Raw genomic sequence first — 23,617 nt, 5'->3', positions numbered from 1 at the left:
CCGCAATATCCGATGCTTCAATCAATCAAGTATCAATTAATGTCAGCTACAATTGAGATAATTTTTGGGTCAAACCGACCAAATGCACGCTTGTTTTTTTAATTTCAATTGGAATGTGACGTCATAAACTACGAAGGCATGATGGCGTCACCACACATATAAGACTTGGATATCTTAATCTTTTCCATATAGCAACCATAGCTGCTAAAACCCCCTTAATCAGTCTAAAATGTGGTCAGCAATAGGCTGTGTAGAGCCCTAAACCACCATAATGGCTTAATGTCTTATTACGTCTCCTAGATGCACTCACGCTTTAACATATTCGAAAAGGGTTAAAAGATTGGATAAGAAAGAAATATTACAAATCATCACGGTAATGCTACTAAAATATAAATAAATAAATAAATAAATAAATAAATAAATAAATAAATAAATAAATAAATAAATAAATAAATAAAATAAACAAAATAAATAAAATAAATAAAATAAATAAAATAAATGACTGACTGACTGACTGACTGACTGACTGACTGACTGACTGACTGACTGACTGACTGACTGACTGAATGGTAATGTATATTTTATTGGTAAATAATCATTTATATAAACTTTTTAATTCTAGAACATTCCTTTTTTAGAAACAAATCTTTAGCGTATTACCTATTACCTCACATTTAGTAATTCAGAAGTCCTTCCTTTTAAAAACGTATAAAATTATTATAAAACTATAACATGTAGTTGCAAGAATAAATGTCCAAAGCATTTCAAGCAACTAACGCGACGATAGACAAGACCCTTACTATCGTTCTACTCTAACCTTGAACAATCGATTTATTTTATTTTGTTTTTTATCTTTGTAAATAAAATTTTTTTTCCCCCTTTCTCTTTCACCATTTCATCTCCTTAAATAGCTTTTATATTTAACATGTAACTTGTATATACATGTAACTCAAATTCTATTATTTTCGATTCGTAATCTGATTGGTTGACAAACTCGAGTGTTCACGGTTAAAGAAGAACAGAAGTAACTTTTTCTTTTCATTATTCTCGATCATTCCATACCAATGAAACGATGATCAGGCAAATTGCAAGATGTCGTCATTTTACTACCACTACCAAAATCCTCGCAAATTTTCTTCTTAATCAAATTCGTATTCCTTCATGAGAATGGTGACAAGACAACTGGTGCTAATTAACTGAACAAAAGAGTGTGCAAGGGAATATGGTAGTGGTAGTAAATGACGCTACAATGCAAGTAAACTATTGTTGAGTAGAGTTGCCTATCTATCAACGAGATACATCACAGAAGTAATCTTTTAAAGTCAGTCTCGCTTTTCTGATCACCATTTTCAGATAAATCTTAAGCGATTCAAATCCGCTATCGTCCAAGTATATTTCCATAAGATATCAGTTTCATTGATAATCATATCGTTTCATTGATGTTGATACCTACTTCGAAAGTGAAGTGAACGGCAAACGCCGACCAAATAGAACTGCGTTTTAACAATTCTATAAAAATACCCTTTGGGTGCCAAAGACAAATGTCTTTTTTCTCACATTTTGTAGGTTAACGTTCAATAGTAGGTCTTCCCCATGTAATAACCATCCTTTACAATAATAACACTGAAAGAATCCTATCCAAAGGCCCGGGACTTTTGACGACGCTCTCCAGACATCCTTATCAAAAGGGTCGTTTCAGTCGTTACCATGGTAACACTTATGGTTGTGTCTTTCACGGCTCTTGTTGTTGTAGTTGTAACTTCTTCTGATACAGTCTTAAGGATAGCTTCCGTTGCGGACATTACTTCTAGGTTCGTAGTTACTGTTGTTTTGACGATGACGATGATTGAGGCAGGAGTATAATCCATGCTATAATTCACAATCGAGCCGCTTGTTCCTGTATTTAAACAAAAAAGAATAAACAAAGTTAACATGAATACAAAACGAAAACCAGTAAGACTACAAAATAATATCAAAGACACACACGCATAGAAGAAAAGGGGGAAAACAACTACGACATGCAGCACAATATATATAAATAAATAAAATAAACAAAATAACGAGGAAAAAAAAAACAAAAAAAAACAAAACAAACAAACAAACAAACAAACAAACAACAACAACTACAACAACAACAAAAAAAGGAGGGACGAAAGAAAAATCACGATCCTTGAAGTGTTACGACGGCAGTTCCTCTATTTTTCTTTCGTCCCTCCCACCCCAGCCTCCTCCCCCAGGGACTTTTGACTCGTAACCAATCTTCCTCGACCAATCGACACGGACAGACAGACGGACAGTGACCAAGGGAAACAGAGGGACTTAGCTCGCAGTCTAATATGTTACACTTATTACTAAACGATTGCTATTGGAAGATCGAAGATTTTTTCTAGGTATATACGGATCAGCTAATTCAAAATTCGCTTGGGCGTTAAATAATATTCTGATTTTTTTTGCAGACAATCTGCAAAATTCTTAATTAAAATATAGAAAATCATGTGCATTGGACAAGCTAGTGGAAAGCGTTACGAACATTGAAACCGTATACGCGACCTGTCATAACGTGATGACACGTAACAAGGTGCAGATCAGCGTCGTTTGAGCTATAAAGCTTGCTGGAGTTAGAAATAAATAAACTTTTATTTTATTTTACTTTTATCGTTTGAAAGAAAACACTTGTTTCTGAATCTTGTGTAAAATGGTACCCTCGACATAGTATTATCCGACCCTCGACTTAGTACCCTCGACCTCGGCATAATACCCTCGACCCTCGACCAAAAGACAGACTCTAAACATTTGACTTCTGCTAACTACCAATGTTTTTATTGCTACGCGCTGATGGATTGAAACAGTCGCGACCGGGGTAAAAGGGTAATAGACAATCGTCAATAGAATAAATCATTAGCGTATTTATTTATACGGATAATACGTGATACTGTCAAAAGGTACGCAGAAATTATTGATTTAATCGACAGTATTCTAATGCCTGATTTTCCTGTCACGGTTGTTTCAATCGCCGATCATAGCGTAGCAATGAATACGCAGGTAAATCAGATAGCCAGAAAAAACTCCCTGAAAGACCGGAGAGAACTAACAAGGCAACTCTACTCACAAATGACGGGGATTGACCTTGTGAGTAAATGAATTATACATTCGATGGAAAGAGACGCTAGTTCGTATTGAAGATGAATTTAAATAAATCGGGAATCACTTTGATACTCGGATTCTTCACTAAAATAGAACCTTAAAAATATAAATATATGCGGAGTGATATTGATCTGAGAAGACAAGTGGAAATACATATATTTTTGCTTATGGTAACAAAGGATCATTCAAACCCCTTCAAACGCGTGTCGACAAAAACTAAGATTGGGGATATATATGAAGCGAAATAGGTATGACCTACGACCTATGTAATTCTCTATATGATCAAGTACATAGCTAAATAAATACTCAAAGAAGTAGAGAGTAAAGCTAGAAATACATACCTGGTTTAGAACAGATTACACGCGCAGTACAGTAAAGCCGATCAGGGAAAATCTGAGTTCATTCGGTTAATTAGTTAGCGATTAAAATCACAGTTTGTTTTAACATCGGAAATGTTAGAAAATAGTTAACAAAAGGAGGGTCGTGCGTAGGAAAGGTGATAATTGTTAGAGGTTGTTTAACGTGAGATTACTAGAATACGAGTATAACCATACGTGGTTTCATTTTGCAAACTCATGGTTTAGTGCCGTAATAATTATTGATTCCCAAATATAAATTTCAAAAATAAATTCAAATATAAATTTCAGCCAAATAAGAAATAAAAACCCGTGGCCGGATCGCTAAGGGAATCTCGTGCACTCGCCTCTGGGGCGTCGGGTTCGCTTCCTGGGGTGCTTATTTATCCGGTTGGATTTTTTTTCCCGCCAACGGTAAAAATAGAGCAGGGAACTTTGACTTTCGACAATCAGAAGACGAAGTTTCTAAGAAAATTCCGATCGCAACGACTCATTCAATTGCCTTTTTCGATTGCTTTTTTCTAATTTATTTTTTCAATTGCTTGTTTCTAAATTCTAATTAGCCTTGTCTTTGGGCTTTCACGTATTTAGGGGCCTAGCTCTGTTTTGATATCCCACGCTGTGAAACAACAGCCACGGCTTAATCAGTAGCAGATTTTTTTTGTAAGCACCCATGGAGTAGGTATCACATGTAAGTAGATGTTATTAGGGGTTTCCCTTTGTTTTTCTTCCGGTTTTAGGCTATGACCGCAAAACCTAACAAGCTAAATTCCAATAATTCAATTTGATACTTATTAGCTGTGGCAGTATCCTGGTGTTATGTTTAGTCTAGAGATCGTTTCAGGGTATAAATATATTTTGAAATTATCCCTGGACTTTGCCCTCGTTGTGTTTTGAGATAAGGAACAGAAAGGTCTACAGAATGTTTCTCAGTCTGTCTGTCCACACTAAAGCCGATATATTAAAGCCGAGTGCATGTTGGTCTTGGTGTCGTTCGTGTACACTTATTTTAATAAATGATTAGGGAAACTTCCGCGTCAGTAAAAAAACTATAATCTTACTCCGACAACGGACTAACGTCCGAATTATATTTTTGGAAACGGTGTTTCCTTAATTCAACGTGCCCACGCCGTGTAACTAGTCACCGCAAGTTGTGGTCAGGAAATCTTAAAAAATGTTTATCTAAATCTTTTTACACGGATTTTCGCTTAACTAAAATGCTGCAAAAGCTTATTATCAATGGTTTAGTATATCCTGGGTTACAGAGGCTCTCTAACGTCAGTGAAAAACTAGAAAAAATAGAGCGAGAGAGTCTCTCGAAGCCAAGGTACATCTACAAATAGAATAACTAGTTAATGCGAATGATATGAAAGTGAAATAAATCAATATTACTTACCGCCAATAAAACTAAATAACTTCCTTCAAAACTTGGCAGATGGACCACAGATGTATCGTAGATGTTGGGATGGACTTCAAGTGTGGGGTTGACTTCAAGTACTTTTTTGATGCCAAGATGCAAATTTAGATGATTTCATTTATTGAATATTTGCTTCTTCGCCGATTATTGATGTAAAACCGACTCAGAGTTGTGTGTATTTTTAAGCTTCACAATTCTTGCAGCAATTTACTCAAGTTTTTGCCGATTCCGGTTATACAAAACGCGAAATTGCCTTCAGAAGCATCGTCTTTGAGACGTACCATTTCTTGAATCAGTAAATCTAAATTTACGTTTCTCTCTCCTTTGTTAGACGCTAGGAAACCAATTGATGGTTAAAATATGTCCAAGTTATACCTCTTCCCAAGAAGCAATTCCAGGTAAGAATAAAATAACTTTTCAAACCAATATTGTATATTTTTTCGAATAAATAACAAAGAAACGACTTCCTGCTTACCGTAACGCTATTCTCAATACCACAAATAGCTGCGTTTTGGTACCAGCTTGGAAATAATACCTAAATGTTTTCAAAATACCGTGACGTAGAACAGGTTTAAAACCACCAACTGCAATGTAACAGCTGGGTAAATAAATTATTAGAAGAAAGATCCTTTGTTTACTTTAAAGCGAATTTAGTACTCGTCAATCTCGTTTCTTTTCTTTTTTTATATGTTTCTGTTGCACTTTCAATTCTTCTTTTTAGTCTCTCTTTTGAGTCTCAAGTCTTGCATTTTTAAGTCTTTTTAATTCTTATTTTTTGATTTTAATTCTATTTTTTGATTGTTATTTATCTGAATGCAATTGATCTAGTTTTTCGTTTGAATCTCATTTTTCTATTTTCAAAGAATGCCCGAAATCAATTCTACAATTGTTTTGTGCCAACTTCAATCAACAATAATAATTATCTCTACATAGGGAACTATTTCATTCTTCGATGATTTTCAAAATGGAAATCTAATAATAATAATAATAATAATAATAATAATAATAATAATAATAATAATAATAAAAATAAAAACAATGCCCTGTAGACGTCAAGGCTTACAAAAAAGTAAATAGTTTATTGGCTTCAGCCGATTAAGCTTTTTTTGTTATTGATTTAGATAGACATTGTATAGGGAATCAGTATCAAAATATAAATAAGTAATAAGATAAATTAGAGTCTAAGGTTTTTAATCTATGTACTTTCGTTCTTTGATGGAGTTGCAGGATCCATAGTCCCTTTAACGTCTGGTCTGTTGAACACTTACTGCATAGACACTCATAAGACATAGAAATCAATCTGCCCTAAATGCTGTACTACGAATGACATTACTAGCAAACCATCATGTTGCTACTGAACTTTACTTAGCATATCATTATGATATGTCTCAATATATCATATGATTCTATTCTCTATTCTTTTTCTTATTTACATCAAGTTGATTATAAGTTCACTAATTTTTCAGTCATTATCATTATTATCACACTATCAACTATTATATCCGTCATCATAACACTCCATTTGTAATATTATTCCACTTATTATGTGATCATATTGTGGTCGTACTTTACTCGGAGTCATGCTCTATTGTACGGACCATGCCACTAATTGTTTATGTGGTTAAATCCTGATAAATAAATAAGTAAGTAAGTAAGTAAAGGCCTACCCCGGGTCATTAAATCGCCTTAAATCGCCTAAAGTTGCCTTAAAATGCCTTAAGTTTGATTTTTTCAGACTTATTTTTTGCATTTTTGTTTTCATTACTTCTATCATTCATGCATTCATGCATTATTTGACCACCATTACCAGAATGCTTTGCAAATTCCCTCGTGAGAAAAATAAGAAAATTGATGAAATGAACAAAACAAAGGAATTCTGGTAGCAGAGGTTCATGACACCACAATGCAAATGTCCTAGCTATTATAGCAGAGCACTCATAGTCATATAAATAATAAAAGACTGGCATAAACTCGACATATAATATTATGTAAATATTTAAGACATGTCACTTAGAGTACAAACACTATAAGTGTGTAACATAAATACCACTAAATACTAAATTATGCTAATCCTATTGTTTTCTATTGTTTAATTAGCACTATTTACTACTGAGTAGCTATTACCAATACCTGTTTCAATATTATATTATAAATAACTTTGAAAAATTATGGTAATAAAGCTAAATGATCATCATCATAATCATCATCAAGTGTTGCACACTTTTAGTGTTTGTACTCTATAATCAAATATATAATAACAAACTGATATATATACTCATAATATGAAAATAAACAGATATGATATGTAAATAATATTAAGACATATGCTATATATGAGCTGGAATCCCATGACACTATTCAATCTCGCGCGCTGATTGGCTACCGAGAGTGGGTATTTAGCGTGGAATACCATGGTTTGAAAAGCTGAATACCACGATATATAGGGATCCCGCGAGTTGTTGTTGTTGTTCTCGCATTCACCTCAAAATACAAAGATTTTCGCATGTCACACTATCTTTGTTTTGTATTGTATTTTTGTATTTTAGTTTGAAAGTTGCAAAAATTGAGTTCCCAAATTTTAGTATTCAGCTAGACGCTGAGATACAAAAGTTGAGAAAACCATTAACGCTTGCAACAACAGAAATAAAGAGAAAAGTTGCCAATATGGAGGCAGCATCAACTTCATCCTGGAAAGAAAAGACAGTAAGCGAAAAAACTGTCAGGGATACCGAGAAAAGTACCGAAAAGTCTGTCTGCCCCAAGTCAACCGATGAAAATTCTACTATTGTCGAGTACACAGATGAAGAAATCCTGGAGTTTAAAGAGAATTTGGTCGCGGCAAACACGAAGAAAAGCACAACTACATCTGTACGCCGTTTTCAGTCATGGTACAGAGAAAAATATGAGAAAGAAGTCGACTTAAACCAGATATCAAAGAAAGAAGCACCTTACCTTTTGAAGCATTTCTTTCTAGAAATACGCCAGACAACCAAAGATTACAAGGGCAAAGAATATGAGCCAGATTCTCTTCAGACGTATCGCAACGGTCTGCGAAGGTTTTTCCTTGAGCGGCCATGTCCTCCTTCCCCCGACAACTTCGACATCGATAAAGAAGCAGATGTAGAGTTTGAAGAGGTCGCAACAATGCTGTCAATGAAGAAAAAAGATCTCAAGAAGAAAGACTTAGGGACAAAGCCACATGCTGCCAGGTCGTTAGAAGACAATGAAGTCGAGAAAATGTGGTCTTCAGGTGCTCTAGGCTTGCACACTTCAAGATCTCTCCTCCATCTTGTTTGGTGGAATAATGTCACTCATCTGGGAATGAAGGCTTTCCAAGAGCAGTACGACTGTACGATTGATGATTTTACCATCACAGAGTACTTCATAGAGTACAAAGAGCGCCAAACCAAGAACCGCCAAGGAGACGAGAATAGCAGGAAAAGAACAAGAAAGTACAACAATAAAATACGGAGGACCAATGGCGGCGAACGCGATCCATACCGTGCTTTCGTTGAGTACTTGGAGCATCGACCAAAAGGTGAACAAGTCCCAAAAAATCTGTTCTTATGTCCAATTGACAAGCCAACATCTGAAGTGTGGTATAAAATGTCACCGGTTGGAATAAACACCTTGTCTAAGATGATGAAGAAGATTGCCGACATAGCTTCCCTAGAAGGCAAATGTACGAATTCGTGTGGCCGTAAAACAGCAATCCAAGCCTTGCGAGAAGATTTCGACCCGCTTGAAATTTCAGAATTGACTGGCCATGCTAATCCAGAATCGATATCGAGTTACAGCCATAACCCATTGGAAAAACAACGCAAAATGTCCCACAAGCTGGCTGGATTTTCTCCTTGCAGTCAAAGTAGTAGTACGGTCAGTACGTCAGTAGTTGAAAGTTCAAGATCACCAGCAAGAAATACTTTGAATGAAATATCTGCCAACGTAGAAGGTCAGCAGGCGAACCAAACAAGTAAAGCTGCCGAAGCCCCTTATAATGGTCTTGGGTTGAGTGGAGACGTAAGTGGACTGTTTACCGGAGTCACATTTAACAACTCACCGGTGAATATTTCCATCAATCTACAGGCTGGTGTCCATCGCTAGCTCTTTCTTCATCCAACACTGAGCTACACAACAGTAAAAGAAGAAGAAGAAGAAGAAAAAGGAATTTGCTTATTTTGATTTCATTTAGTCTATTTAGTAATTGATTGTGTAATTCAGAGAAAAGTCTTAAAAGTTTTGTGTACTCACCAGTTAGCTTCTTTGTTTTGCATGACATTTTCGCACATTTAGACTGCTGAACTGCCTTAGATTTCGATCAAGACGAGAAAAAGTCATTATTGTTGTAACAGATTAAACGAAGTATTTCAGCGAAGGCGATTTTTGAGAATAAACAGTTAGTTTTTCCCACAGTAGCAAATGTTATTCTGCTCGCCACGAGGTTCAAACCAAAAGATCAAACGCTCATACTTGAGCGGAATTCCTATTGGTTGGGAGGATGGCATCAGAATGGTTTCCTTCGTGGGCCAAGGTTTTCTTGAACTCGCACGATTTTTTTCTTTTTTCTTCTTTATATTCGCTTAGATTGAATAGTGTCATGGGATTCAAGGAAAATTCATTGGCTGACGAGGGAATTCCAAGTTGAATTCACTCGAAAAGGCGATATCGCACTCGTCGCTTCGCGACTCGTGCGATATCGCCTTTTCTCGTGAATTCAACTTGGAATTCCCTCGTCAGCCAATGAATTTTCCTATAATATAAGCTGCTATACTAAGTTTTATTTATCTCTGTTGGGTCATTTGATGTTAGATAATTTTAAAATGGATAATGTTTTAAAATTCTATAAGTCTTAATGTATTTTGAAGTCAATCTTGCTAAAATATGTGGTTTTTGGTAAATAAGAATATTTGATTTTCCAACCAATACTTTTTTGACTGAGATTACTGAGGTTCTTAGAAAGTTTTTATCGCAGACCACGTCATCACTACTCCAAAATTATACAAACTATATAAAGCACTGATTCCTCTTTACGTGCATTTGATTTAAGCTTATATTTTTTGCAACTCATCTTTAAATTTGGCTCAGAAAATTTAGCTAAGTAAGCATATGTATATGAATAATGCTGGAACTTTAAGGCCTAGAAATACACATACACTTGTATACCTAGACACATTTGACTTTATTAATGAACACTTTTACTATGTTTGATAAATAAGACGTACTTTACAGGCAGATCGAGAACATTCTAGAACATTATCTACTCAATTGCGAGCTAACGCCATGCAGCCATAGGAATTAAAGTCCCTTCATTCCGATCACTTTCACATTCGCATGCAGCTCGCCCTAGTTTATAGCTAGTCATCTCCTCCATTTTAGTGGTGTTATTACACTGACTATTGTAATACGCTGTGAAATTCAAAGAAAACAAACCATCCGAAAAGCCATTCACAAAACAGTATAACATTCGCCATTTGGAAATATTTTGGCGCGCAAGGTACTGTGGTTGTAATTACGACTTCTCGCCCCAGATTCTCTTTGTTGTAGGTCTTCCAAATATTGGTAGAGAGGGAGGGGTGGGTTTGGATAATATAAAAGATAGGATGTTCTTCGTCGGTAAGGACAGTAAGTTACAACGAGAAAAATTTCTCAAGTTTGGAGGAGTAGTCGCAGCCGACAAATGGGGTGACGTGACCTTTGAAGAGGGCTTGCAGAGCATGAAATTGCCCGGACCGTCCAGATCAAACTGTATCAGTTTCGATGGAGTGGATCACTAGCTGCATTGCCGATAGGACAATTCTCCCTACGGTTTCGTACGAGGCAAGAAATCAAAAGGTCCTTTGAAACCTCTTTTAACACTCTTTCCGCCATAGTCATACTCGCGGGATTCGGGACGTCTTGAGACTTTTACGGGAAGTGTACTTGAAAGCTTGAAAGGACTGGTAACGAACAAAATGGCGGATTTCTTGTGGATGTTGAAAAAGTCAGCAAGAGGACGAGAAAGACGTACGCTGTGTCAAAGACACCTTCCAAGTTTTTTTTATCAACCAAAGAAGTAGTAACGAATGCTTTTGAGTCTCGACGATTGTCAGAAGAAGTGTTTGAATTCAGAAAAAAGCTTGCTTATGGAAGCTGATATGGATTGGGAGTATTTTGCTGGTTAAGGTCTGACGTAAAGCATCGAATAGGATAGGTTCCTGAGAAGGAAAGTTAAGCTGATATAAAAAGATTGAGCTTATGAGTCAACAACCAAGTTTTCGTGTGAGGATCATCAAGGAAACAGCAAAAACAGTTTCTGAATAGACAGATATTGCATGAACAATAATTTGTTTGCTACCCTTGAATGAGACAACTTGGCTTATATATAATTTACTGTTTTATAGAATAAAGATGAGGAGAGGATGGAAGAATATGAGGTGTCTCAAAAGCTTTAGTTCTCATTTAATGTTTAGTGAAAGCTATGATGCATATGAAATTAAGCTCATACAGTTACATGTTATTGCTTATTGTAAGCAATTATCAAATCTATGTGTGCAATATTACATCAGTTAGAAATTAAAAATGTAATGGTGACAGAGGTGACATTGAAAGATGTTATCTGTGCCTGCTTTTACCTGAGTCCTCTGAATTAATGAGTAGACGTCTTGAATAACCATGTGATCATTTCCAACATTTAGATCACACAGTATATTAGTGTAACTGGTCACATTATTATGATATTGTTATTGCATTATTAATTACATATGGTTATTGTTATTATTTTGACAATTGCCATAACCTTTGTTACTATCTTTTTTAGGCTGAACAATCTGCTTTTGAGCAAAAAAGAAATGAAAACATTCATGCCAATAATCTAAAGTTATTGGAAATTGGTGTGGTAAGTATCAATGACAAGCCATCATTATTATCCATTTATTAAAGACCCACGGTCACTTATTGTGATGCACCGCGGTCATTGATGAACTTTGTGGATCACAAAAAATGAAGAATTTACAAGAAGGTCAGAAAGCCTACAGAATCCATTTCTATTTGTGGCAGTTATGCCCAAAAATCAAAATAAACAAATCCAGTGTGTCGTATAGTGCCCTGCATGAATATGGTTAAGAAATGCAAATTGCAAAGTATTTGTTTTTAGCTGTGTATAACACCTAATTCCAAGAATGTCAGTCAAAACCATAATTTCATTCATGACATTTGAGCAGAGATGAAAGAATGTGTGATTAATCAGATAAGCAGGGATGGGAAATGCCCACGCCATGTGCCATAGTCGCATTTCAACGCAAATGAAAATAAACAAATCCAGTGTGTCGTATAGTGGTGCCCTGCATGAATATGTTAAGAAATGCAACAAAATGGCTCATTGAACATGCCCTTTCCTGTGCCACGTGGCGCATGTGTTTCTCACTGTGATCTTGTGATTAAAGGCTTTTTGTTCCAAATGTCCCATATACAAATTTTTCTTACTAACCCAAGAATCAGCAGTGAGCGCAATGTGGTGTTTGTCTGCTATGATTGCAAAAATAATGACAATTCAGAGTCTAGGAGTGTGAACTATTGTGTGGCGATTACGGCAAAAACTTTGAATTGGGTGTCTATAAAAGCGTCAAAATAGCAATTGTTATAGTTTCACCTCCGGAAGTATTCACTTCCGCCCGTTGTGTCGCTATGACGCATGCTCATCGCCGGGCGACCTCGTGGAGTGTCCGCCATGTTGTTATATTTTGAGTGTTCATTAAGATATTAAAACTAGAGTTTCCAAGTTACAACAGTAATGTTTTTAGGAAACTGAATAACAAAAAAATCTTATTTTTTTCCCTTTTCTTTTCTGTCTCAATTACAAACAACAATGTCAATACTGCAGATGAAGATGGTCGTATTTTGCAAGAATTACAATCATTTTATAACAGGATTCTTGAAGATGGCAATTTTGATAAGTTGAAAACAAAAACAGCAAATGCTATTAAGAAACTGCCGAACAAATTTGGAAGAGGTGGAAAGTCTGGTGCAAAACTGTTTGAATGTATAGACCAAGAAACCAATTCATGCATTCAAACCCATATTCAGGCAAAAGAAATCGTTTCCACGTTTTTTGATGACTTTCTGGATGAACATTACCTTTTATCGAAGAATACCCTGGTTGAAAATATGTATAATGAAACTGAGCAAAAATCCATTTTCCAAGATTCAAAGATGTCAATGCAATTGTTTGCTCACACAAAATCAATCCTCAGTGGTGCATTGATTAAGACATTTCAAGAGAGCTATCATGCATAAAAAATAACTACAGAATAACTCCACAGAATCAATAGGGCTAGTGCATGCATTCCTTTTGAATTTATGAAGAATATTCGGTGCTTGTACTTTTCATGTTGTAGCTTAAACACTGATTCACACAAACAGATTGACAGAGAATGTAACATATTTTCATTCATTTGATTTTCAATTTTGACTCAATCCTCATTCTGCTACAAGTATTAAGCAAATTTGTTTTTACATGGTGACATATATTGCCACCAATGACATATTGTTTGGTTTAACTTCCAGAATCTTTATGCCAGAAAAAAAGAAGAAAAAAATGATGAAATGTTTTTCTTTCTACCTAGATGACCAGAGAATCTGCCATTGTCGTGGCCCCGTTCTACTTAAAGATTGGAAAAATGGCTCACGTGTCAGTGGATAAACTTAAAAAAATATGCAAAGAAAAAAAGATAAAAATAGAAAAAACGACAAAAAAAAAAAACGAGATCCTTGTAACATTGGGCAAGGCATTGTATGGTTCTCGTGTAGTGCGGATCAACAAAAAAGATGTAATCAAATACAATAATTTGAAGCTAAATGTTTGATAATGCTTTGGACTTTTTTTGAAGTAATGGTCTAGATATTTACATGATATTTCGATGATTAAAAAGAAAAGAACAAATTATGTTATTAGTATCTAATGAAATACATTATAGCATCTATGACATTTTGCAGGATTTGTATTAAAGAGATTTTACAATAATCAGTGTGGTTTGTTAAAATATTACAGGGTTTGTGACAACAAATTTACAGGATTTGTGAAAACCATTTACAGCGATTTTACAGGGCTTGTGAAAACCATTTACATTGATTTTACAGGGTTTGACAAAAACATTTACAGGGATTTTACAGGGTTTGTGAAAAACATTTACAGGGCTTTTACAGGGTTTGACAAACATTTACAGAGATTTTACAGGGTTTGTGAAAACCATTTACAGAGATTTTACAGGGTTTGTGAAAACCATTTACAGGGATTTTACAGGAATTGAAAAACATTTACAGGGCTTTTACAAGGTTTGTGAAAACCATTTACAGGGATTTTACAGGGTTTGACAAACATTTACAGGGCTTTTACAGGGTTTGACAAACATTTACAGCGATTTTACAGGGCTTGTGAAAACCATTTACATTGATTTTACAGGGTTTGACAAAAACATTTACAGGGATTTTACAGGGTTTGTGAAAAACATTTACAGGGCTTTTACAGGGTTTGACAAACATTTACAGAGATTTTACAGGGTTTGTGAAAACCATTTACAGGGATTTTACAGGAATTGAAAAACATTTACAGGGCTTTTACAAGGTTTGTGAAAACCATTTACAGGGATTTTACAGGGTTTGACAAACATTTACAGGGCTTTTACAGGGTTTGACAAACATTTACAGAGATTTTACAGGGTTTGTGAAAACCATTTACAGGGATTTTACAGGAATTGAAAAACATTTACAGGGCTTTTACAAGGTTTGTGAAAACCATTTACAGGGATTTTACAGGGTTTGACAAACATTTACAGGGCTTTTACAGGGTTTGTGAAAACCATTTACAGGGATTTTACAGGGTTTGTGAAAAACATTTACAGGGATTTTACAGGAATTGAAAAACATTTACAGGGCTTTTACAAGGTTTGTGAAAACCATTTACAGGGATTTTACAGGGTTTGACAAACATTTACAGAGATTTTACAGGGTTTGTGAAAAACATTTACAGGGATTTTACAGGGTTTGTGAAAAACATTTACAGGGATTTTACAAGGTTTGCAAAAAACATTTACAGGGATTTTACAGGGTTTGTGAAAAACATTTACAGGGATTTTACAGGGTTTGCGAAAAACATTTACAGGGATTTTACAAGGTTTGTGAAAAACATTTACAGGGATTTTACAGGGTTTGTGAAAACCATTTACAGAGATTTTACAGGGTTTGTGAAAACCATTTACAGGGATTTTACAGGGTTTGTGAAAAACATTTACAGGGATTTTACAGGGTTTGTGAAAACCATTTACAGGGATTTTCAGGAAAAGTCTGTGGAATTTGGTAAGGCCCCGTCCACACGTATCCGGAAATTTTTGTATCCGCAAATTTTTTTTTGCGGATATGAAAATGTTTGCGTCCACACGCAGCTTATTCGAATCGTTTTCACCGTCCACACGTGTCCGCTTTCGTAGAATTTGCGGATACGGTCCCAAAAATTTGAGGACATGTGTGGCCGCAACCCGTATCCGTAAAAACAAATTGCGGATACAAAAAATTCCCGATATGTGTGGACGGGGCCTAAGACTCCTTCGATTACATAAATTTCAAGATAAAACGAATTTCTGTTAACCATGAGTGGTCCGCAAAGCTATCAAAAGATAACAGACCAGCAACGAACTGTTTTAATACGTTTTTACAACAACGGCAAGATAAGTAAGGCTGCCGCTTACCAAGAACAAATTAAAAGCGCCGCCGGAGAATTCAATCTTGACGAAGAAAGAGTAAAGTTAAGTTTGAATCGAAGAATATTTCTTTACCAACGGTCAATTACTTAGTCTATAGACACAGTAATTTAAAGATTATAGTCTTTCGTCACTACAGATGCATCTTTTGTCAGCTGGCATGGTTGGCTGTAACAGATCATGGCGTGTTGTAATTATGAGCTTTGAGATTTGTGTTAGTTACTGATAATTGCTCTTACAAAAGTAATAATTTTAGAAATGGATAGGCAATGAAACGGCCAAACGTAAAAGAGGGGCCAGTTGTATACAGCCCAAATAGTCATCCTCGACAGGAACGCCGATCGCGAGTACTCAGCTGCAACCACCCAAAAGAAAAGCTCCTAGCTTTATAAAAGGTCCAAATTGTTAAAACGCATTTTGTGCTGATTTTTTAAAAAGTCTGGTGAGTATTCCCCTAGTGTAAAAAGAATGCTTATGTGAAACTTTCGATATTCGTGTGTTTAGTTGTTTATGGGCCGTTGTTATGGCAACCTTACGTACCAACTCAGCGTAACCATCGATATGCACGGTGCGATATTAGGGGTCGCTAGAGGTTGCGAGACTGACCATTTTTCAGTACAAAACAAAATCTTAGAAAATGTTAAACTTTACGAATACCTCGGCCTCATATTTAATGCTTTAGCAAATTTCACAATTGCGAAACCGGAATTCAAGAAATCATTACACTTTGGAATGGTTACTCACTTGAGAATGATTTCGGTTTGCAGCCATTGCTCCCAAATGCAAGCAAGATTAGAAAAAAAGTGATGAGTGGTTTACAGACCACCATTGTGAAGGCTCGTATAAGGGGTCCAGCCCAAGCATGGAAATGGAATGTGCCAAGTGGTTGTGGGGCTGAAGCCAAGGTTCCAGTGTCAGCGACAAGTGGATGATAACTGATGGTGACTCAAAAGCCTACAGTGCTGTTTGGAATGCTTATGGTGCTTGTGATACCTGCTATGCGAATAAAACTGACAAAAAGTGCCTTGCCTGGAAAGAGTCACCAGTATACGACACATGGGAAGATGAACATCTTCAAGGTACAGTCGAATGCAATCGTGTATTCAAGTTGGACTATGTAGGCCATGTCCAAAAGGCACTTGAAAAGGCACTCTATGAATTCTAAAAGAATAGTACCAAGATGGATGATGGCAGGTCTGTGAAAGGGAGTAATGGAAGGCTGACAAAAGTTGCAATTGAAAAGCTGAAAAAGTTACGGAAAAACATCACACACCAAGAAAGGCACTGAGACATTAAATTTTGCAAATAAATTAAAGCAAGCCAACTTATCAATTCTCCATTTTTAGACAGATAGATCCTATAGACGAAATGACATACGAAGTGCAGTCTTGAAAGAAAAATATCGAACTTTATTAACCGTTAGATGGGATTTTTCGTATACCAATATGCAAAACTAAGAATGTTAGAATTTTATATCAATTTTATAGAGAAATATCTAGACAGAAGTGACTTCGAGTAATGTGAGATAGACCCAGACTCTGCCTATATTGCACTATCTGGAAATAGTATACAGTAATTAATTAGACCGGACTTAAGAGAGGAATACGAATTGGAAAAGTCTTACTGGTTTTCCAGAAAAAACACTCGTGAGCATGAAGCATAGGATACGAGAACCCCATGTTGTCATCCCGTGCATTATGTAGTGAATATTATAAAAGAAAGCATTCCCGCTCGTCCTGTCGTATTTTGACCTCATCAGACAAGGGGTAAGTGCTACTTCATAGTTCTTGATTGAAAGAAAGAAAAATGGTATTGGATAAGTACAACTGCTTCTGCAGAGATGTGCAAGGGCTTGAACTCTTCACGAGCCCAAAAGACGAACAATACATCCAGTGTAAAGAGTCCAAGTGCGTTTTTTTAATCAGGTGAGCGACTTCCGTTAGTATCTCCAAATATTCGAAGCAAAATTGAACCAACGCTTCAGAGTTCTAAGAAATCCCAGAGTGCAGACCTCGTAAGCCACCTTACCTCTACGTGTCAAGTTCAGAGAAAAATCCTGGGCATCCCTTCTACATGTGCTCAGAAAGAGCTGAGGAAAGTTGTGAATGCTTACGGTGGGACAACACCTTTGCAACAAAGAAAACTGGAAGCCGCCAACCGCGCATTAAAACTCTGGTTTGGGAACTGAAAGTGATAATGTTGTATTTTTCTCATCTTAAGATGGCTTTGGAATTTGGAATAAATGTTTTCTTTTATATTTTTCTTGCTGATTGTTTGAATTTTTTACCCTGATCCCAAATTTTGTCTATTTTCTCAGGTCCTACACCTGGATGCAACAGATTTTTCGCCACCTAAAAAAAACCATAGGAAAAACAGTAATGAAATGCATGATTGTGACGAAGAATAAACTTGCCTGTGCTCCAAGGGGTTCTTCCTGGGAGGAAATGAAGATGAGCGGAGAAGCAAGGCACATAGGTATTAACATTTATAACATTTAGATCATAAGGATAACAACACAGTACCTTCTGGTCTTAGTATCAAAAGAATCTTAGCCAAAGGTTAAGACATTGAAGAGCTTCAATCAAAGTTTGACGATATCATCAAAGATTCCCAAGTTAAAATCATTGACGCGGTGCTAGAGCATTCTAGGCAAAACCTTGTTGCCTTCTAAAGCGCCATTGACGAGTGCAAAAGTTGCGTTGGTGGGGTTCTTGTCAAATGACAATTGTCTCTGCTTAAAGGTACTGACATTCCAGCAGAAAAAGTAGAGAAATTGGTCGAGTCGGCAACAAAGTTTGCTATCGATTACTCTCATAAATATTTTGCACTCTCACGCTTACCTATGTATGCGTGTGCTTGCGGTAAGCCACTCTTCCTAGATTCTCTTGCGAAACCTAGTGGTAAGCTATGCAAAGCGTGTTACAGAGAGAAGCGGATAAGAAGTCAATTTGAACATGAGGAATTCGATGTCCAAACACGATTGGATAAAAGTATGTCAAGATGTAATGGAGGGAAATCAAACTTTGACATTCTGCTTGGTTTTTACACAATGATCTGAAAAATAATATTTTGATTGATAGCAAAAGCGCTTTTATAATAGATTTAGGCAAAGCAAAAGTATTAAAGTCAATGGTATCAGAGTGAAATTCTTCTTTGATATATATTTATTTCGATTTTCAAAATCGACAAGATTTGATGTACATTTTAGGCTATGATCTGTCAGGTGCCACAGAGTCCCTTTATGAAAATCCCAAAAAAGAGGGGCAGTTCCATCCCCAACAGATCACTGATGTTGAGCTGGATATTCATATGAATAACACTCATTAATGTCTAAAATACCGAAAGCACCTGTAACAAACAGGTACACAATATTTTACGTTTTTTTAATGTCTTTGTGTTTAGGATTCTGATTGCTTGGAGTCAAGCACCATTAAGCACCATTTTTCGTTTCTTTTTCCATATAAGCTTACCTAAGCATTTTTAGAATATTAGCTAAAAAGTTTATTTTTTGCTTCAGCAATTTCATTCTAGCCAAAATGGCAGGATTCATAAAACACCAACGAGAAGATGGTAACTTTGATGTATTTTGCATTATTAGGCTTCATTGACTGAAGAGACGAATGTGCAGCTGGCTGCACCCGAGCAAGAGCGCGATGACGTGCAGGATGCCCCAGCGATTCCTGCATTCCTGCCAACGAACAGCAGCCGCAATCTCCCATGTTCTGCGATAAAACTATTCTTCATCAACTTTAACCGTGCATTGTCCCATACTATGTCTAACGTGCCTATAGAAATAGTGCCGCTGTGCAGCAAGTGCTGGTAAGAACCTTGGAGGCCATCAAGCGCACATAGGCATTAACATCTCATGGCCAGCCGAGATGTTGATGGACCAGCTTCAAGTTGTTTTTCCTTGCTTTCAAAGAGTGGTCAAAATTGACAGAAGAAGAAAAGGCTGCATACAAAAATAATATTAATAGTATTTTAATGGCCGAGTTGACCCAAGACAAAAAAGGACCATCAAAAAGATAAGAGTTCAAATTATTAATTTGGAAAGTCAAAAAGCATTAATGTTTTAATTAATTTATCAATGTGATATTTTTAGACAGCAACAGCCTTAACTTTGGAGCCTAATTCAGCCGTTCCATGGACGCTGGAGACTTAAGGTACGTCCAACTTAGTTATACCTTTCTTTCCCGATACACGCTGGTAGGAATTGATAAATGAATACATAGTATTTAAATGACTGTAAATTGAAGTGCATTGATACCTGGTGTACAGCAAGGAGAAAATGAAATGATTATCAACATCATTTTGTCGTTTTCGGTGTGTTGTGACTATGCTTTTTCTTATAAGTAGTATGTTAAAACAACCTGCGCAGTAGCTGCTGTTGGAAAAGACTACAAATTTCATCGTATCACACCACTGTTCAAAATGCTTAAATTTTGCTGGGGAAATTCTCTACCGTAATTTTTGCTGTGAAAGAATGCTTCACTTATATCCTTGCTTCTGGGAATGGAAAGAAAATTACAAAACCTGCGCTGCCTGTTTACAGATCGTGGAGGAAGATAACATATATCCCATTTTTAAAATACCACATGATGGTTTAACAAAACATCTTTATGGTGAAGATAACTATTTTGCTGGATTTATTGTGCCTGACCACCATATCAAAAGTTTTTATAGTCCACATCCAGAGCTAAGAAGTAAAAAAAATAACAGGGGATCTACAGAAACAAGTACTGGTGGAGATGATGAAAAAACTGACAAAGACCTAAAAGAAACCACTCTGGAAGAGGATGTGACCCTTCTCGAACAGCTGGCGAGTCACATACCTGAACCTCCACCATTACCTGAGCTTCGTTGCTATTGCGACAAGCGTAACTTTAATATTCAAAACCCTACCAATGTAGTATAATAAACTTTTGCAACTGCTACGCACATCATGAATGTATTGTAGAATTTTTGATTTAGGCAGGTAGATTATTGTACTTGTTTTCAATACTATTACATTAAAAACCCTCCTTGCAAAGAAGATCTTGCCGCCCAGAACCTGTAGTTGGACTGGAATGAGATAGTGGCAACAGTTGGTCTGCAAAAAGAAAGTCGAGATGGCTCGGACAGCTGCTACCAAAGCCAGAGAGAGTGCAGACCTTTTGACACAGTTGGATGAGATACAGGCTGCTGGATCTGAAGGGGGAGCCCCCTGTCCAACCTGTTCCTGCACCAGTGCTAAAAGTGACTGTCCCGAGGGAGAAGAAGCTAAGAAAGTATGCTGGTGGTAGAGACGACAATGTAATATTGAATAATACAACCTTATTGAAGCCTTGTTATTGGTTTCATATTATCATGTTTCGCATACTCATGGGCAGTCCCTTGTATCCTCTGGCAGACGACATCCAGTATCATGCCTCGATGAGTGGGTGTTGGAAATCGCTGCTGTAGAGTTGAGACCGCGCAAGAAGCAGCGTTATGCTTCCTTTTATGAACAAGGACGTGCTACTAAGTCTCAGTAAATGCTAATCAAGTCAATTTTGTGTTTATTTATTTATGATTTCGTACACGTCTCCGGTAATCGATTGCTCTATTTTAGCTACGGATAAAACAGGCAAAGGTGACACAGATGAAGCATCTGAGGGAAGTCTTAAAGGTTGTAAAACTGGTTGTTAATAAAAAATACTCCTAGAAAAACTCCTAGTTCAACTAGGCAGGTAAGACTTCAAACGAAAAAAATTATTTTAAAAGATCAATATGAGTCAATTGCCAAATACCCTGCAAGCAGAGGTTTTTTTCGGACCCTTCGTGGGCTGGTTGGTCAGGGAGAAAAAAAATACCTCAAACGGTCGTTTTGTTTGTTAAGCATGCGTCACAGTTACCCTGGAATATACAGGTAGTGACAAAATTAATCGTTTTTTCACTGATAGTTAACTCAGAACTTTAAATGACCTTACCAACAACTATAAAGAGACAGAACTTCTAATATCAAGTGAGCACCTAAGGAAATCCTTTAATAAATGAGAATCGTTTCTATCCTCGACAGATCCCTGATGTTAATTGGATATTCATATTAATAAAACTCATTTATGTATAGAATACTGAAAGAACCCATAACAAACAGGTAGACAATAACCTGTTTTTTTCCCAATTATATCATATTTTATTGTATAATAAAGAAGTCCTGTTAGTTTTAATGTGGTTAAATAATAAATTTAAGCAAAGTTAAACTCCAACTTAGTAGCCTGTTATGGCTATCTGTCACACAAGTATGTGATAAGCAAACAATTGATGCTTGGCTCGCAGCTTCAACGCTATCCAATAGTCCAAACAGTCCAAACGGAAATCCACGTTTGAGGAGTCGTTCGGGGAACCTCAGAGGTCTAGGCGCCGCTTATCCAAGCATGCCAGAACGTTGTTATACTTATGGTTCTTACAAAAAAAATTGTTCCGTTTTATTTGTTCTTTAGCTTTAGCTATCTTGTATTGCACTCTATAATTTTCGCTCATAATCTTGTCTAGACAGTTCAAGTGCATTTAAATTGTGTATTGTCAATTGTCTGGAACGTTTCAATGGTCTTGGGACATTTTGTTCCATCGTTATTTCTTTTCTGCATGTTAGGCTTTACATGAAACGCAGACAAGGTCATTGGTATTTTAATGCATATATGAGATATATATATATACATATAAAGAAAAACCTTTCCTGCAAGGACTTTTGTGTTATCTCATCTCTCTATGCTGTCATACCTTTAAGCGCGTTATATTTACAAAACCTTGATACAATCTTTTCGCGTAACCATGCTATTAAAAATTTAGCTTTGCTGTCAGTCTGGCCTCTATGATTGGCTGCGGCGTTATTAGGACGTCTTCTAGCTGTCTCTGTAGGTCCCTTTACATCTGGACCCTCTTACACGTTTATTTTGTTAATTTTTCGTTCTTTTCGAGACCCGTGTTATCGTCAGAATAACGTTTTCTTTTCTTTGCGTTTAGGATTCCGATTGCTTGGAGGGCGATGTAGCCAAAAGGTTAGTATTAAGCACCCTTTTTCGCTTCTTTTTCCATATAAGCTTACATAAGCGTTTTTAGAATATTAGCTAAAAAGTTTATTTTTTGCTTCAGCAATTTCATTCTAGCCAAAATGGCAGGATTCAAAAAACACCAACAAGAAGATGGTAAGTTTGATGTATTTTGTATTATTAGGCTTCATTGACTGAAAAGACGAATGTGCAGCTGGTTGCAACGGAGCGAGAGAGCGATGAGGTGCAGAGGATGCCCCAGCGATTCCTGCCAACGAACAGCAGCTGCAATCTCCCATGTTCTGGGATAAAACTATCCTTCATCAACTGCAGTGTCCCATGCCATGTCTACCCCGCCTATAGAAATAGTGCTGCTGTGCATCAAGTGCTGGTAAGAACCTTGGAGGCCTTCAAGAGCCAGAGACAAAGGCACTTCCAGTAAAAAATATATATAATAAAAAAACCCACAAGAATAAGGACCCAAAAAAATACTACCTTTATGCGTATTTGTAAACAACACTTTTCCAAACCATAACTTTTTTGTAAGACAAATTTATTTTAATTTTTAATAACAGAATCATAAACGAACATGCTTCATTTGCTCAGTTGAAATTAATGAAGAAGATGCAAAACATCAGACATTTCCTTGCTGTCATAAAAGTTTAGACTGTCAATATTTTTTTATTGTCAATAAACCTTTTGCTTAAAGCTAACAGTCGGAGGCCACAGTCCCGTAACTATGGAATACCCTCGTAAATTCCCAAGCATAAATCCTTATCTTTTTTTTCTTTTACATCTATTACATTTATACTTAGAATTTATATTTATACATACATTATTGACATTAATTTTTTCAAGATTCAGGTCGACAATCCCCATCCCAAATGGACGGGATGATTTCATATCCATGTGTCCTTTTTGTAGTTCACCCTTGGAGGGGTTGGACGGATTTAACAAACT

At 36.4% G+C, this 23,617-nt stretch overlaps 2 long non-coding RNA genes across 2 annotated transcripts; one reads left to right on the top strand and one right to left on the bottom strand.

The window, feature by feature from the left end:
- Positions 1 to 58: 58 nt before the first annotated feature.
- On the bottom strand, positions 59 to 5,036 carry LOC116303188 (uncharacterized). Its single transcript, XR_004197926.2, has 2 exons — positions 4,897 to 5,036; positions 59 to 1,897 (listed from the first exon to the last, which is right to left on the bottom strand). It is a non-coding gene; the product is annotated as an uncharacterized LOC116303188 (long non-coding RNA).
- Positions 4,946 to 13,779, top strand: LOC116303189 (uncharacterized). The gene is made up of 4 exons (XR_004197927.2): positions 4,946 to 5,088; positions 5,249 to 5,315; positions 11,714 to 11,791; positions 13,518 to 13,779. It is a non-coding gene; the product is annotated as an uncharacterized LOC116303189 (long non-coding RNA).
- Positions 13,780 to 23,617: the final 9,838 nt, after the last annotated feature.

The sequence above is a fragment of the Actinia tenebrosa genome, unplaced genomic scaffold (assembly GCF_029948245.1).
Source record: "Actinia tenebrosa isolate PJP-AT-01 unplaced genomic scaffold, QUT_ActTen_1.0 PGA_scaffold10__47_contigs__length_13832649, whole genome shotgun sequence".
NCBI classification, from domain to species: domain Eukaryota; kingdom Metazoa; phylum Cnidaria; class Anthozoa; order Actiniaria; family Actiniidae; genus Actinia; species Actinia tenebrosa.
The sequence above is the reverse complement of the archived record's forward strand: the minus strand, read 5'-3'. Positions and strand labels throughout refer to the sequence as shown.